Below are 15,191 nucleotides of genomic sequence, written 5' to 3'. Positions count from 1 at the left end.
TAGGTCCCAGGTCTCCTTCTCAGGCCCTGGCTGTGCAGCAGGGATACTGTGGGTTGGACACTTGCAATGGTTGTGGCCACACCGCTCCAGGCTTTGGCTGGTGGGACCCTTCTTCCCAGCGTCAGTCCCCTGTCAGGTTAAGATCCCCCTCCCAGTCTGGCGTGCAAGGACCCTTGGCTGGGGGTGTCTTTCTGCACTGGGCCCTTTGCCCAAAGTCCCCCCCTTGGCTGGCCCCAGTTGCTCACCACACCTGGCTCTGTGGCTGCAGCTCCGTTCCCTGCACAGGATCTGCTCTCCCTGGGCTGCTTCTGTGACTCTGCTCCCAGCTCTGAACTGCTTCCTGAACTCTTTTCTGGCCCTTGTGGATCTGGCCAGGCTCAGCTCCCCAGCTCAGCTTGGGCCCCTGCTTTCTCCTTAGCTCAGCCCCACTCTGTCTGACCCAGGCAATTCCAGCTCACATGGGGGATGGGACCCCTCCCCCCCCGGCCTCCTGACTCCCTGATTAGCCTGCCCCTCCTGTCAATCAGGCTCAGAGGCTGAGGCTGACCTGGAGCATTGGCGTCTCCTCAATCTTTTAGCACTGGGAGCTAGCGAACCAAAACACCCCCAATGAATGTTAGTAAGAGGGCAACAGTCCCCTTACACAAACACACTGACTTAACCAGTAAAATCACAGCTATAATCAGTAATGAATTTGTTCTGTAGCCAACTATATTCTTAGGATCCACAGCACAGATCGGAGATCCAAATTAGCTCTAGAATCATTATTGTGGCTCAGCTTATGTTCAGTACTGGAAAAAATGGGAAAATATATTTATCGATACCCTTAACCTTCAAACTTGGTTCTGTGTTTGCACAGCACCTAGAACAATGGGGCACTGGTCCATGACAGGGGCTCCTAGGCACTACCACAATTACCACAAATTGCCACAAGTACTCCTGTTCTTTTCACAAATAATAATTAACAACAACAATGTTTGCAGGTAAGCAAAATGACGGGCTTGGAGCACTCAGTTATTCCTCACAAAACTGGATAACTAAAACCTTGCCAGGTGGCAGGACAGAACTCATTTGGTTAATAACATTTGGAGGGTGATTTATAAGGGTCAAACAGTGCAGCCATCAATACTGATGGATTTTATCAAGCTGAACCTTTCAAGCTTTCCATCTGCTGTTTTGCTACATCACTCAGACAAGCCACTCGTTCATTGTTAACTTAGGAAAATAATGACAAAAGCTGATTAAGTATTAACCAGGATGCAAGATCCTAGCTGGTGTCATTCCTTTTGAAACATGATACAGGATATGGATTAGGGGGTGGAAGGAGAAATACACTAGGTAGATGCGAGTATTCAATAGGGAGAAGGGGAATTACTGAAATATTTACTCTCAAGCAAGTGGTGTATATTTGGCTTGCCTGCATGGCTGTCATCTCTGACCATTGATCTGAGAGGTTGTATGATAGTACCAGTTTAATGTCACATTTGTGAAAACTAATTTGCACTTGCATAACACTTTTCATCCATCAGTCTCAAACTCCTGTTAACGTCCTGTGACATCAATGGGTTGTGCATGTCAGGACAGCTAAGACTAGCATTAATCCTGTTTTACAGGTAGTGGTCTTGGTGATAAGAGAACCTGGACAAGATAGAGATGTTGAACTGAAACTGATTAAGATAAATTTTCAAGGGTGTGTGTGTGTGTGTGTGTGTGTGTTTAATTAAAAGAGGTCGAAGACTAGATTCCTGCAGGAAGATAAGCAGGCAGTACAAACACTGACAAATATTTGCAAAATACAATAATGCTTTAAGACCTTGGTTTGAGCTGTTCTATCTCCATTTTTTTTGATGGCCTTACTAACGTTGCTGTACAGTTAGCTACAATATTGTTCCAGCATATTGTACACCACAGATTCATATTCCTTAGAACTTAAAAAATAATGATAACATGAAATAAATGAACGTGCTTAGTGAGGCCATAATCCTTGCCTTCCGCACTCAAATCAGATACTGGAGCCAGTGGGCTGGGCAACGAAGGCAGGATCACAGCTTAAGTGTGAAACGGAGCAAGATAATTTTGAAGACTTTGTGGCTCTGTTATGGGGATATTTGCTTTGCGGCCAAACACACATTGTGTGCAGAGATTGTAAACATTTGGCTCCAGTAAAAGTTCCAACAAAGAAGACGAGTTTGATGAAAAGATAAACATGGATCTCTGTGATGTTGCCTAACAGCACAAGGGCTATTGCCTCCCAAAGAGCTGCATTTCAATCAGCTAGCCCCAGTTACCACCACATTAATTCTAGTTACCACTGATGTTAGTGGGAATGAGTATGGGGCCCCCAAAATGGTCCTAAAAGATAACACAATATGTTTTGAGAGATATAGAGTCTGCGGCAGAGGAGCCACATTCTTACACCCACCAACCATAATGTTCACTGTGTCTCTCTGTGGAGGTTTCTTCCTCCAGAGGACAAGTTCTTCAGCCTGTCAGACCCAGCTCATCCTTCCCAGGGTTTCTGAAATTCAGGGAGGTCTCCGGCTTTGTACAGCAGCAACCCTACAAGAGCCTGTTCTACCTGCCAGCCAGCTGCTGACTCCTTCCTGCCTCACAGCACTAGCACAACCTACTTCCTTCCCACTAGGTGGAGCTGCAGAACACAGGGTTTCCTCTTGAACAGGGCAGTGTGCTGCAATCCACTGTCATAAGGTTCAGAAAATTCATATGCTGCAATTTGTATATATTAAAGATGCTGTTGGGACTGCTTGCCTTTAAACAATTCATCTGGCCCTCCAGTTCTCTCGCTCAAACACACACACACAATTTTATGCCATAGATAAATTAGTCAGACTTGACAAAAAAAAAACCAAAAAAAAAGACATTTTTATTGTATAAATAGAAATATATAAAGAATCTATGTAAATTTTTGATGTTTTACTCATTTTTCTGTGGCTTTCATTTATCTTTCTTTTACATTGCATTGCAGTTATGCCATTTAAATATATATATATATATATATACATATACACAATTGAAGTGAAACAATATCGAGGAGACATCCATAAATCCACCTGTCACTAGAAACCCCTTCATGTAAAAGCTTGACTATACAGCTAAGCCATGCATCATGCACCGAGGCTCTAAAAACTACAAACACTTAAGCACGAGTGGCCCCATTGAAGTCAATAGAACTCCCCATATGCTTAACTTACACCACACATGCAGGTATTTGCAGGATTAGGATGCAAGTGAGTTTTCATAGGGCAAGTGCATTCCAGAACTGCAGGTCTTCACAACTCTGGTGATTTTGTCACAAAGCTTACAAGATTTGGTGTTTCTGGGAAAGCTCCAGATGCTGTTTCACTGGACGCTTGCACTATTTACAGCTTAGCTCCCCAAAGAAGCAGTACACGCCCGTTTACCACTGGAGCTCACCACTCTGCATAACATACAGCATTCACATGAGATCACCACTCTGCATAACATACAGCAGTCACATATGTTTATAGTGAGAACAAGTAAAAAATTATTTAACAAAACATAGAGATTCAAGTGATAGTAAACTAGAAGTATTAGAAATGTGGTTATATATAAAATCATAACACGCATTCTAAAATCTAGACTTAACTAGATACTTTCCTGTCTTATAGAGTAATGTTCACCCAAAGTTCTTCCAGTGTTTTACAGACAGGCTTGACTATGATCTTCTGTCCATGAGACAAGTCAGGCTTTCCGCTCTTATGTCCTCGATGGAAGATCCAGAACACTTGTTTGCATCCCCAGATACATCAGAACAATCCATTGTCCTTATTCATAAACACGATGCCTCCCTGCTGGTTGTTTTTCATGAATACTCCTTTCTTGTGGATTTTGCAATCTCTTAATCAGCATCTGGCTCTGTATGCAAATAGGCCTCCATGGAGACACACAATACACAATGACCCAAATGGGAGATTAGCGTCTGTTACTCTCAGCCTGAAAGGAACATGTCACCTTCTGGTTACCGGCCATAAGAATATATTTTCCAGTATAGGTACATGTTATGGGATGTACTTGCCTCTTGTGAGCATCCCCTGGCCAAGTGCGTGTGTCTGCACTCTCTTTCTACCTGTTTGTGGTGGTTCTTTGCTGACTCAGTCCTCCGGCCAAGACACACACAGTCTGTATGTGAAACAAAAACAAAGCAAACCACTTCCGGGGTGCAAGTCCAACAGGGGCCTCTCTCAGTGCCCTCTGTAATGCCTCTCTCAAGTTGTCCCTGCTCCGGTATGGAGCAGTGCCCCAGGGCTCCCTCTCTGGAGGCAATGTCTTTACCCTCTCAGCGCCTTTCTGGCCCCAGCTCTTCAGCTGGGCCACTAAAAGAGTTTAGTTCCCCTTCTGGGTGTATCAAAGTCCAGGCCACTTTTCCAGTGGCTGGTGGGGGGAACTCGGGCCCGCCTTTTACTCCAGGTCCCAGCCCAGGGACCCTATAGATAACAGCCATCCACCATATCCCCTTAAATAAACTGTGTTGCTGCTACAAATTCCCTGGGCCACTTCCCCATGGCTCCACCACATTCTTCACCCTTACTTCAGGGTCTTATCCTGGTAGCGTCCCAGCTGCCAGCCTGGAGCACCATCCATTCTCCTCCAGCTCTAGCAAGGAACTGAACTCGCTCTGTCCCTGCAGCTCTTCTTATACTAGCTTGCTGGGTCCTGACTGGCTGCTTCCCACATAGCTGCTGTAAGCAGCTTGGAGAATCTCTCTATTGACCTTTTCTGGGGCAGGGTGTGGCAGGGCCTCCAGCAGGTGGCCTCAGGGCCTAGTTCACCCCATCACCGTACATAACTCCTTAAATGTTCCCCTTACGTGCATTTCAGAATGGTTATGATGACCACTGTGTTACTGGCTCTCAGTAGCTTCCTCACATGCCACCATTTAGGGAATTATTATGCTTATAATTGGTCCAGTGGATCCCTGTAAAACTTTATGCACACCCCTTGCCCTCTGCCAGTTGGCAACAGGAGGTCCCCAGGTCATGGGGTGGAGGGGGGAAGAAGTCCTGGCTGGTGTTTCTGTTGGGGAGGAAGTTGGGAGAGTCCTGGCTGGTCCCAGTCTCTCCAGTAGGAGCAGAGGGGGGACAGTCCCAGTATCTCTGGTAGGAGCGCAGCAGGGGAGAGGTCCTTGCCCCTCCAGTAGGAGAGGAGAGGGAAGATTGGAATGTATTGGAGACAATTTTTTATTTCAGAAGCTGATCATTTTTTAAAGTTTGTGGAAGCAGAGAATGATAAAAATGCAGCTTTTCCACAGGGGCTGAAGGAAGAGAATTATCATAGGGGTGTAATTAAGGGCACAATTTGGTTCAGTATTTTCTGTGAAATAATTCCCTATGGAAAAGCTTCCTTTTTATTATTCTCTGTTTCCTCAAACTTTAAAAAATTCTCTGACGTAAACCAATTTTTTCCAAATGGTCACATGCTGTCAAGGTTCCTCCCCCACTCTGAACTTTAGGGTACAGATGTGGGGACCTGCATGGACACTTCTAAGCTTAATTACTAGCTTAGATCTGGTAATACTGCCACCATCCAGAAATTTCAGTGTCTGGATCACTTTCTGTCCCCCCAAAACCTTCCCCTCCCTGGGCAGCCTTGAGAGGCTTTTTCACCAAGTTCCTGGTGAACACCCATCCAACCCCTTGGATCTTAACACAAGGAGAATTTAACCATCCCCCCTCCTTTCCCCCACCAATTCCTGGTGAGTCCAGAGCCAATCCCCTTGGATCTTAACACAAGGGGAAAAAAAATCAGGTTCTTAAAAAGAAAGCTTTTAATTAAAGAAAGAAAGGTAAAAATTATCTCTGTAAAATCAGGATGGAAAATACTTTACAGGGTAATCAGATTCTTATGACCCAGAGGAACACCCCCTCTAGCCTTAGGTTCAAAGTTACAGCAAACAGAGGTAAAATCCTCTCAGCAAAAAGGAACATTTACAGGTTGAGAAAATAAACATAAGACTAACACGCCTTGCCTGTGCTACTTACAAGTTTGAAACATGAGAGACTGATTCAGAAAGATTTGGAGAGCCTGGATTGACGTCTGGTCCCTCTTAGTCCCAAGAGCGAACAACCCCCAAAACAAAGAGCACAAACAAAAGACTTCCCTCCACCAAGATTTGAAAGTATCTTGTCCCCTTATTGGTCCTCTGGTCAGGTGTCAGCCAGGTTTACTGAGCTTCTTAACCCTTTACAGGTAAAAGAGACATTAACCCTTAACTATCTGTTTATGACACATGCTATAGCTAGAAGAGAAAAGGTTAAATTCTCCTTTCATACTATAATGTAATTCCTTTTCTGTTTTTCCACAACTGTCTAGAGACAGATCTAACAGGCATTAATCCTTAATCCCATCATTGGGTTAAAATGGAGGGTATAGTTATAAAAAGTGTGTGGTAAAAGAATGATTGTAGGTTTCCACCTAGATCCATGAGCCAGTTATTTTAGAAAAAGAACCAAAGAAAACTGCTATTTCAACATCAAAAGTTTCAACAACAAAACAATATAAAATAACAAAACAAACTCTGATGACCCATTGCATGGAAAGTCCCGTCCCTCTGCAGGAGGCATATTTATCTGGATTTAGACTTCAAGATATAACCAAAAATAAATGAATAATTACAGTTTTGGAGCAAGATCTGTGAAAAGACTGGGAAAAGATAATTTAAGATGTAACCACTGAAAACAATGGCACACCTGTTTGAAGTCCCTCTGGATCCTTTCAGAGTAAGGAGACCACTTGTTCAGTTTTATCTCTTTTTGAGTGGTCTGTCCCCCATCCAGTACTGGGCCAAAACTGGATGTGGTTTTGTCCAGTATCACACAGGGGATGCCATTTTGAATAGTGTGCTGTGCTGCTCCACCCCCATCAGCATGAACTCATACACACACTGCATGCAAGGTCAGGCTGGTGGGGTAGGGGAGCACTCAGTTGAAAATGGCATCCCTTGTATGGTCTGATCTTGCATGTAGTGGCAGGGTTACGCAGGCAGTGGCAGGTCTGTGCTGTTCCCAGACGTGCCGAAGTGTCTGGTATTCCAGGAACATGTGAGTGGCCACCGTATTTCAAAGGTATGCTGAGTAGATAGATCTCTGCGTAGTCTATGCTGGCTTTGAAGAACTGCAAGGCCTATGATGCAATTGTGGTGCCCTCTTTGACTGCACTGAGCTTCCTGTGTCAGAGACTGCTGCAGGGGGTCGACGGCCTCCATCCGGTGGGCCAGTAGCTGGAACAGAGAGCTGCTGCTCCCCTTTGAGTCTGGGCCGCGGAGAAGCTGTGACAGAGCCCTGTTGTTGAGTTGCTGAGGCTGAAGACATGTGACCAGGGTTAAGACTACACTACATCTGATGACTTGTTAGTGCTGATCCCTAGCTCATAGATGTCTTCTCCACAACTAGCCATTGAGAGTGGACGCTGGCGGCTGTCGGTTGTCGGTTGTACAGCAGGTCTGACTTTGGCTTACAGACAGATGAAGAAAGGGTGGGTTACCCTTGGGCTGTGGCTCTCTAATGTAACAACTGTTACTGCCAGTTGTACTGTGCAACCTAAGCTGGTCATGGTACAAAATTGCCTCACTCCTTGTTTCACCTGGGCTGCCTTTGCCATACTTACAGAATGTTTTCCTTTGGCCTGAACTGCTCAGCCCAATGCAAGAGAGGGCCTATAAGCTTACGGGAGAGTGAGCACTCAGGGCTGAGGTGGATCTGTGTATAATGCCACGAGGATCAGTGACTCTCAACTTTTCCAGACTACTGTACCCCGTTAAGGAGTCTGATTTGTGTAGCGTACCCCAAGAGTCACTTCACTTTAAAACTTGTTGCTTACAAAATCAGACATAAAAATACAAAAGGATCACAGCACTCTATTACTGAAAAATTGCTTACTTTCTCATTTTTATCACAGAATTATAAAATAAATCAGTTGGAATATAAATATTGTACTTAACATTTCAGTGTATAGTATATAGAGCAGTATAAACAAGTTATTGTCTGTGTGAAATTTTAGTTTTTACTGACTTTGCTACTGCTTTTTATGTAGCTAGTTGTAAAACTAGGCAACTATCTACGTGCGTTGATGTACCTCTGGAAGACCTCTGTGTACCCCCAAGGAACGCGTGCGTACCTCTAGTGGAGAACCACTGGGTTAGGTTTTTGTTGCAACTTGCTATTGAAAACTGCAGCCATTAGCAGAGCTATTGCAGTGCCACCTACTGGGTATAGACATAATAGAAATCTATATTAACTTGCATTTTTTATTGTATGTTTTTAGGATAATTTAAGTAAAAGTGTGTTGGTTTTATTTTACATGTTTATTGCCTGCATAAGATCCGTTATTTATATTTTTGTTCCTGGAGACAACCAAGGTACACCAACAGGTATATACAGTGCCTCCCCAGGTGAGGGCACCACCAACTATAAATATTTATAGGAGCAAGAGTCCTACTGCAGAGAGGTAACTAGAGGATTCCTACCTAAGTGCCTATCTCAGCTGGGACCACCAGGATCTCCATTATCCTTAATGACCTAAGGTGCCCAGGCAACATGTGAGAGTTGGTACATTTTCCATCTTAGTTTCTTCTCAGAAAGCAAAGGATACATGTACACTGCAAAAGAAACAAACAAACAAACAAACAAAACCCTGAGGCAATGAGTCTCAGAGCCCGGGTCAACTGACGTGAACTCGCACAATGGGGCTAAAAATAGCAGTCTAGACAGACCTGCTCAGGCCAGTGCGTGGGCTCTGATGCCCACAAAGAACAGCAAAGATAGAAGTCAATCAAGCAGACAGTATGATGAAGGCCTAAAGAGCAGTTGGTATCTAAGAATGCGGAGGAATAGACATTCCATTTCAGTTTCAGAATTCCTGCTTTCCTCCCACTTCCTTCCTCCCAGCTTTTCTGCCATCAGTTCAAGGCCAGTTCTGACCACGACTTAAATGATCCAAGTAAAACATTAACATTAGATTGTTTATTTTACAAGTACAGAATAGAACACTATAAGAAACTAAATGGATGCAATTTTGTCTTTCCAATTAGAGAAGGAATTTAAACCCCCAGGATTTACTTATAGAACTTTTTGGAACTTTTTTTTTCCTTGCAGAAGATTGATGAAAACTAGTGCTGTCAAGCAATTAAAAAAATTAATTGTGATTAATCGTGCAATTAAAAATATTAATTGCAATTAAGCGTGCTGTTAAACAATAATAGAACACCATTTATTTATATATTTTTGGATGTTTTCTACATTTTCAAATATATTGATTTCAATTAAATATCTCGCAACGCTAGCTACAACAGTGCCATGCGAATGCCTGTTCTCACTTTCAGGTGACATTCTAAACAAGAAGTGGGTCGCATTATCTTCTGCAAATTGTAACTACATTTATTTGTCTGAACAACTGGCTGAAGTAGGACTGAGTGTACTTGTAGGCTTTAAAGTTTTATATTGTTTTATTTTTGAATGAAGTTATTTTTTGTACATAATTCTACACTTGTAAGTTACACTTTCAGGATAAAGAGATTACACTACGGTACTTGTATGAGGTGAATTGAAAAATACTATTTCTTTTATCATTTTACAGTGCAAATATTTGTAATAAAAATAATATAAAGTGAGCACTGTACACTTTGTATTCTGCACCGTAATAGAAATCAATATATTTTAAAATGTAGAAAACCATCCAAAAGTATTTAATACATTTCAATTGGTATTCTATTGTTTAACAGTGCAATTAATCACAATTAATTTTTTAATTGCGATTAATTTTTTTTAGTTAGTCATGTGAGTTAACTGCAATTAATCGACAACCCTAATGAAAACAAAAAATAGTTACCAAAAATTTCAGTGGAAACTTTTGCTTTTCTGTTGAAAAAAATATTTTGGTTTTTGGTTTCCTGATTAAAAAAATGTAAAAATGTTCAAGGAAGGGCACTTGCTATTAAAATTGTAATTTAGTTGAAAACCTAATTTTCCAGGGAAAAAAGATTCAGCATATTATTTTTCTGGAATAAAATCCCTATGAAAAATACCAGAGGCTTCAAATAATTTCAGTGTGAGTCTTCGGCTCAATGCAGGGTGTGATGGGACCCCCAGGTTACAACCTGAAACTGTGGGACTGCTCTGCCCCTTAACTCTTCAGCCTGGGTTGTCGTTCACAAAGCTATGCCAGTGACAAACAGCAAACCTCTTGAGGTGCTGTAATCACTCAGCCATCAGCACGTGGAGACCCACACCCAGCTAAATTGCCACTCATGAATTATACAGAGAGAGGTACCAGGCAATCACCCCAGTCCCCAGCATTGCACCCTAGAAATATGACATCTTACACTGCTCAAGACTTCCTTGGACAGTCAAGGTCATTAATTAGTTTGCCACTTCAACAAAGGGTATTAGCTATGCAGCAGCCCTTGTTAAGATGAGCTGAGATTCCCCAAGCATTTCAACCAAACCACACTATTTTAGATAAAATATAAAACAGATTTATTAACTACAGAAAGATAGGTTTTAAGTGATTATAAGTAGCAGGCATAAAGATCAAAGTTGGTTATATAAAAAATAAAAATAAATTTGCAATCTAAATTCTACAGACTAAGCAAGATTTTAATCAAACAATTTCTCATCCTAATAGATGTTAGCAGCAGATCACAGTTCTTAATACACAGATTGAATTCCCTTTCAGCCTGGGATGAATCTCCCCAGTTCAAAGTCTTTGTTTCCAAAGCAATCTTCAGGTTTTGAGAGGGGAGAGGAGAGAGGCCAAATGATGATGTCATTGTCCCCTTTTATACTTTCTTCCAGCTGCTAGAAAGATCCTTGCTGTGAAGTTGGGATTAGGCAGCCCCCATTGTGTATGTGCCCTTTCTGAGATGTTTCTAGGCGAGTGGATTCTTCTTGATGGGCCATCAACACATGTCTGGCTGGTCCTGATGTAAATCTGTCTTACTAGGTGCTCCTTTGTTGCCACTGAAAGACTGGCCATGGGCATCTTCCAACCTCACAACATATTTCAGTAACACACACATAGCAATACTTAGTAACTTCAGGTACAATGGTAACACACATAATTCAACAGGGTAGTCATATTCAATGGAGCATGACTTCTCAAATGATACCTCACAAGGCATACTTTGTACAAAACATATACTCATATCACAGTGATGGATATGGGGTTTCCAGGGTGCTATTTTGAGGTACAGTGTTACCCAGGAATAAGTGGGTGATATATAAGGGGCCAGGCTAAAGGATCTAATGGTCTCCTCTAGCCTTAAACTCTATGAAAGGGGCATCAACATACACTTCTATCTGTTTGGAGCACTAAGAAGGGGTTTCTGGGGTTGTGGTTTAATTGCACTATTACTATGTGGCCATAGGTGTACTGATGGAATCACTCCATTCCAAATACCACGGCCAGAAGTTCTTTTTCTATTTGTTTTATATTGATCCGAGACAAGATAATGGAGTGGCTGAAACGGGACTTGATTAATAAAGAATTAAAGGATGGTAATATGATTAATGCTGATCAATATGGGTTTATGGAAAATAGAGCCTGCCAAACTAACATTTTTTTATTAGATTACAAGTTTAGTTGATAGACTTCTGTAAGGTGACCTGGTAACATATAACATTTTGATTAAAAACTAAAATGATATAAAATTTACATTTGTACACATTACATGGATTAAAAGCTGGCTAACTGATAGGTCTCAAAATGTAATTGTAAATGTAGAATTGCCATCAAGTGGGTGTATTGCCAGTGAGGGCCCAAGCGGTTGGTTCTTAGCCCCATGATATTTAACATTTTTATCAATGACCTGGAAGAAAACAAAATAATCACTGATAAAGTTTGCAGATGACAAAAGAATTGGGGGAGTGGTAAATAATGAGTAGTAATAAATATTGGGGTAGTGGGTAGCAGCCATGTAAGATGGGAAGATGACTGTTTCAAGGTGTGGTCATCTTCCCATGCAAGCCTCAGGTCCAATTGGCCCCTGATAAGGGCTGCTGCTCAGGATAACGAGCAAAGGCCAATGATGGACCCAGCAGACGTGAGCCAGGCTCCCCAACAGTGGTGAAGGTGGAGGAGCCACAACTATGGATGTGTGAATCACATAGGCAGAAGGAAAGCTAGATCTTCGCAACCGTCATTCATGCTCTCAGGAACTGACTGCATCTGGCAGAAGAGTTCCTGGGAAGGGGGATGGTGACCCCAACAATAAAACCCCTCTATGTCTTCCCATTTCCGAGGAGGCACAGTGAATTCAAGGGATAATCGACCATGACAACAGCACCGGGATTAAAGCCCCCTTATTACCAACTCCAGGAGGCGGACCGTGCTCTGCATGCATAGGACAGATGTGACCTAAACCTCACTTAGGGAAACTACAGCCCCCCCGATCCCAACTTCTTGAAGTCCAAACCAGATCTTAGAGATGCATTTCATGTTTCCACATGGAACGTGTTAACACTGCGCGGCACTGGATACAAGACAGCTCTTGTCAAAGACTCACCCATTACAAGAGCGTAATCACCAGCATCACAGAGGCTGGTCTGCCACAAAGTAATCAAGTTCCTGTTGAAGGAGCAACCTTCCTCCACACTGGTGTTCCACCCCAAACTCAAGGTGTGGTTATTAGACAACCTCTGGCACAGTTTTCAGCCACATGGAACCACATCTATCCATGCTTACTCTATGCTTGGCTCCAACTTGTTGTTGTGGCCTATGTGCCGCATCACTAGCAGGAAAGGATGCATTCTACCATCAGCTAGCAGCAAAAATCCAGTCAGCTACGCCACATGTCACATTGCTAGTGGTTGGAGATTTCAGTGCCATGACAGGCTGTGATTGAACTGGGTATGAAACCATGATAGGTCCCTTTGGAGGAGGACAATAGTTCTCTCGGGCTCCTAGGACTGCTGTGAGGCTTGAGGCAGTGATGAGCTTCAGAGTGGTGCAGATTCCTCTGCCTTGTTCCCCAATATGGTAAAATAATGGTTTTACTTTCCTGCTATCATCCTCCTACATGGCCGGGTCTCTGTATAGCTCAAACTTCTTCCACTGGGTACCTTCGCTGGGCTAGGTTTCTGTCTGTAAAATCTAGAGCTCTGAGGGCTTCAGATTGAGTTCTGTGGCTCCTGCTGCCAGCTGCTGCACTTCAGAGAACTCCCTGGTCAGATGCTGCCACCATGTTTCATTCACAAAGTACAAAGCTGGCGGCAGGTTAAGTTGAACAAATGAAACTTTATTAACTCCTGTGGACTGCTCTGCCCATGTGGCTGAATTGCGTCCAGCCTAAGTCCCCACATTCCCTGTCCCACTGTGTCTTGTCAATAATAGTCCCTCCAGGGAACATTGGCCCTCTAATTCCAGGTCCACTGATCATGAGACATTGTGTAAGAACCTGCAGGGCTATAAGCTGGGCCCAGGGCACTTCTGGGCAATTGATGCCTCCACATCTCGCCACGAGGCTTAGGCTGGGCTCCTGTGAGAGGACCCTGTGAGGCTGAGCTCAGCAGGAAATACGGTCCAGGAGGGCCTGAGTGGCAACTTTTCACAGCCCACTGATTGGATGGCACCAGTATTTAAGTCAGGAAGTCATAACGGGGAGCTGTCTGAACAACAACATAGACTGCCTTCCTGGCTTTGCTCCAGACCCCACTTGTGGGAGACCCTAGACTCAGGCTTCTGAACCTGCCTGCCTCCTGATTCTTGGTTTGCTCTTTGGCCTGTCATGGACAGTAACCAGGGCTGCCCAGAGGGGGGGCAAGTGGAGCAATTTGCCCCAGGCTGCAGGGGTCCTGCTAGCCGCTCTGGGTTTTCAGCGGCACTTTGGCGGCGGGCCCTTCACTCGCTCCGGGTCTTCGGCGGCGGGCCCTTCAGTGCAGCAGAAAAGTCGGAGTGAGTGAAGGACCCGCTGCTGAAGTGCTGCCAAAGCCTCGGAGCGCCGCCTGGTGAGTACAAGTGCTGGGGAAAAAAAAAAAAGCTGCGATCGGCGGCACTTAGGCTGCTCTACCGCCGCCGCTTCATTCTTTGGCGGCAATTCAGCAGCGGGTCCCTCTCGGAGGGAAGGACCCGCTGCCGAAGACCCGGCCCTACCCCAGGCCCCCTGAATCCTCTGGGCGGCCCTGCCAGTAACCTAACCCTACTTGCCTCCTGATGCCTGACTCTTGGTTTGCCCTCTGGCCTAACCTGGACTCTGACTTCCTGGTACCTGATTCGGTCTGATTCTGGATTCCTGCTCCAACCATTAGATCTGACTGCCCACATTCTGGTCATGACAGTTTGCTCAGACATCTTTGCCCTCCCGACCCCTCAATCCCATCCAACCCCTCCACAGATGATGGAAGGGGCAGGCTGCCCTCCAACCAGCGGCCAAAACCCTTCTGATCCCCTTCTGGCTAAAACCCACACCAGACCTTGTGGAGACGATTGGTTGGTCACCCCTATCATTGGGACCAGTGACACAAAAGCCATACTGTAAGGACACTGAGAAACAGTATGCCGTGATGTGATCCGTTCCCCATTCTACCTGATAATTCTTGGCATTCCTTGGTTGGAGTGGCATGACCTGTACATCTCCTGGTGGTGGCGGAGCATTAGCTTCTCCACTGAATACTGTCAGAAAGTAACAAAGCAATCAATCTCCAACTGACCCATACCCAGGGCTCCAGGATGGAAGCAGAACTCTGGACAGCAGGGGCTAGCCATATGGGAGTGGCCCCAGGCCAGAATCACAAGTATCACAACTACCTGGATGGGTTCAAAAAGAAAAATGCAGACTCACTACCCCCGCACAGAAACTACGACTGCCTTATAGACTTACAGCCAGGACAAAAGTGCCTTACGGACAGATATACTCCATTTCTGAACCAGAACTGGAGACGCTCCATGGGTATGTCCAGGAAAACTTGCCAAGGACTTCATTTGGTGGTCTACGTCTCCAGCAGGGGCACCAGTTCACTTTGTGAAGAAGGAGGATGGGTCATTATGCCTCTGTGTAGACTATCACACACTGAACTATCTCCACCACATATAACCCCCAAACAGCTGGGCAAACTGAACAGGTGAACCAAATACTGGAGCAGAACTTAAGGTGCTTTGTAAATTATCATTGAGATAACTGGTCCATGCTCCTGCCATATGCAGAGTTTTCTTACAATAGC

General features: G+C 44.2%; 1 long non-coding RNA gene across 1 annotated transcript; it reads right to left on the bottom strand.

The window, feature by feature from the left end:
- Nucleotides 1-3,088: 3,088 nt before the first annotated feature.
- On the bottom strand, nucleotides 3,089-8,843 carry LOC123365074. The gene is made up of 3 exons (XR_006577413.1): nucleotides 8,750-8,843; nucleotides 8,504-8,635; nucleotides 3,089-4,161 (listed from the first exon to the last, which is right to left on the bottom strand). It is a non-coding gene; the product is annotated as an uncharacterized LOC123365074 (long non-coding RNA).
- Nucleotides 8,844-15,191: the final 6,348 nt, after the last annotated feature.

This window comes from Mauremys mutica, chromosome 2, assembly GCF_020497125.1.
Source record: "Mauremys mutica isolate MM-2020 ecotype Southern chromosome 2, ASM2049712v1, whole genome shotgun sequence".
In the NCBI taxonomy this organism is placed as follows: Eukaryota; Metazoa; Chordata; order Testudines; family Geoemydidae; genus Mauremys; species Mauremys mutica.
The sequence above is the reverse complement of the archived record's forward strand: the minus strand, read 5'-3'. Positions and strand labels throughout refer to the sequence as shown.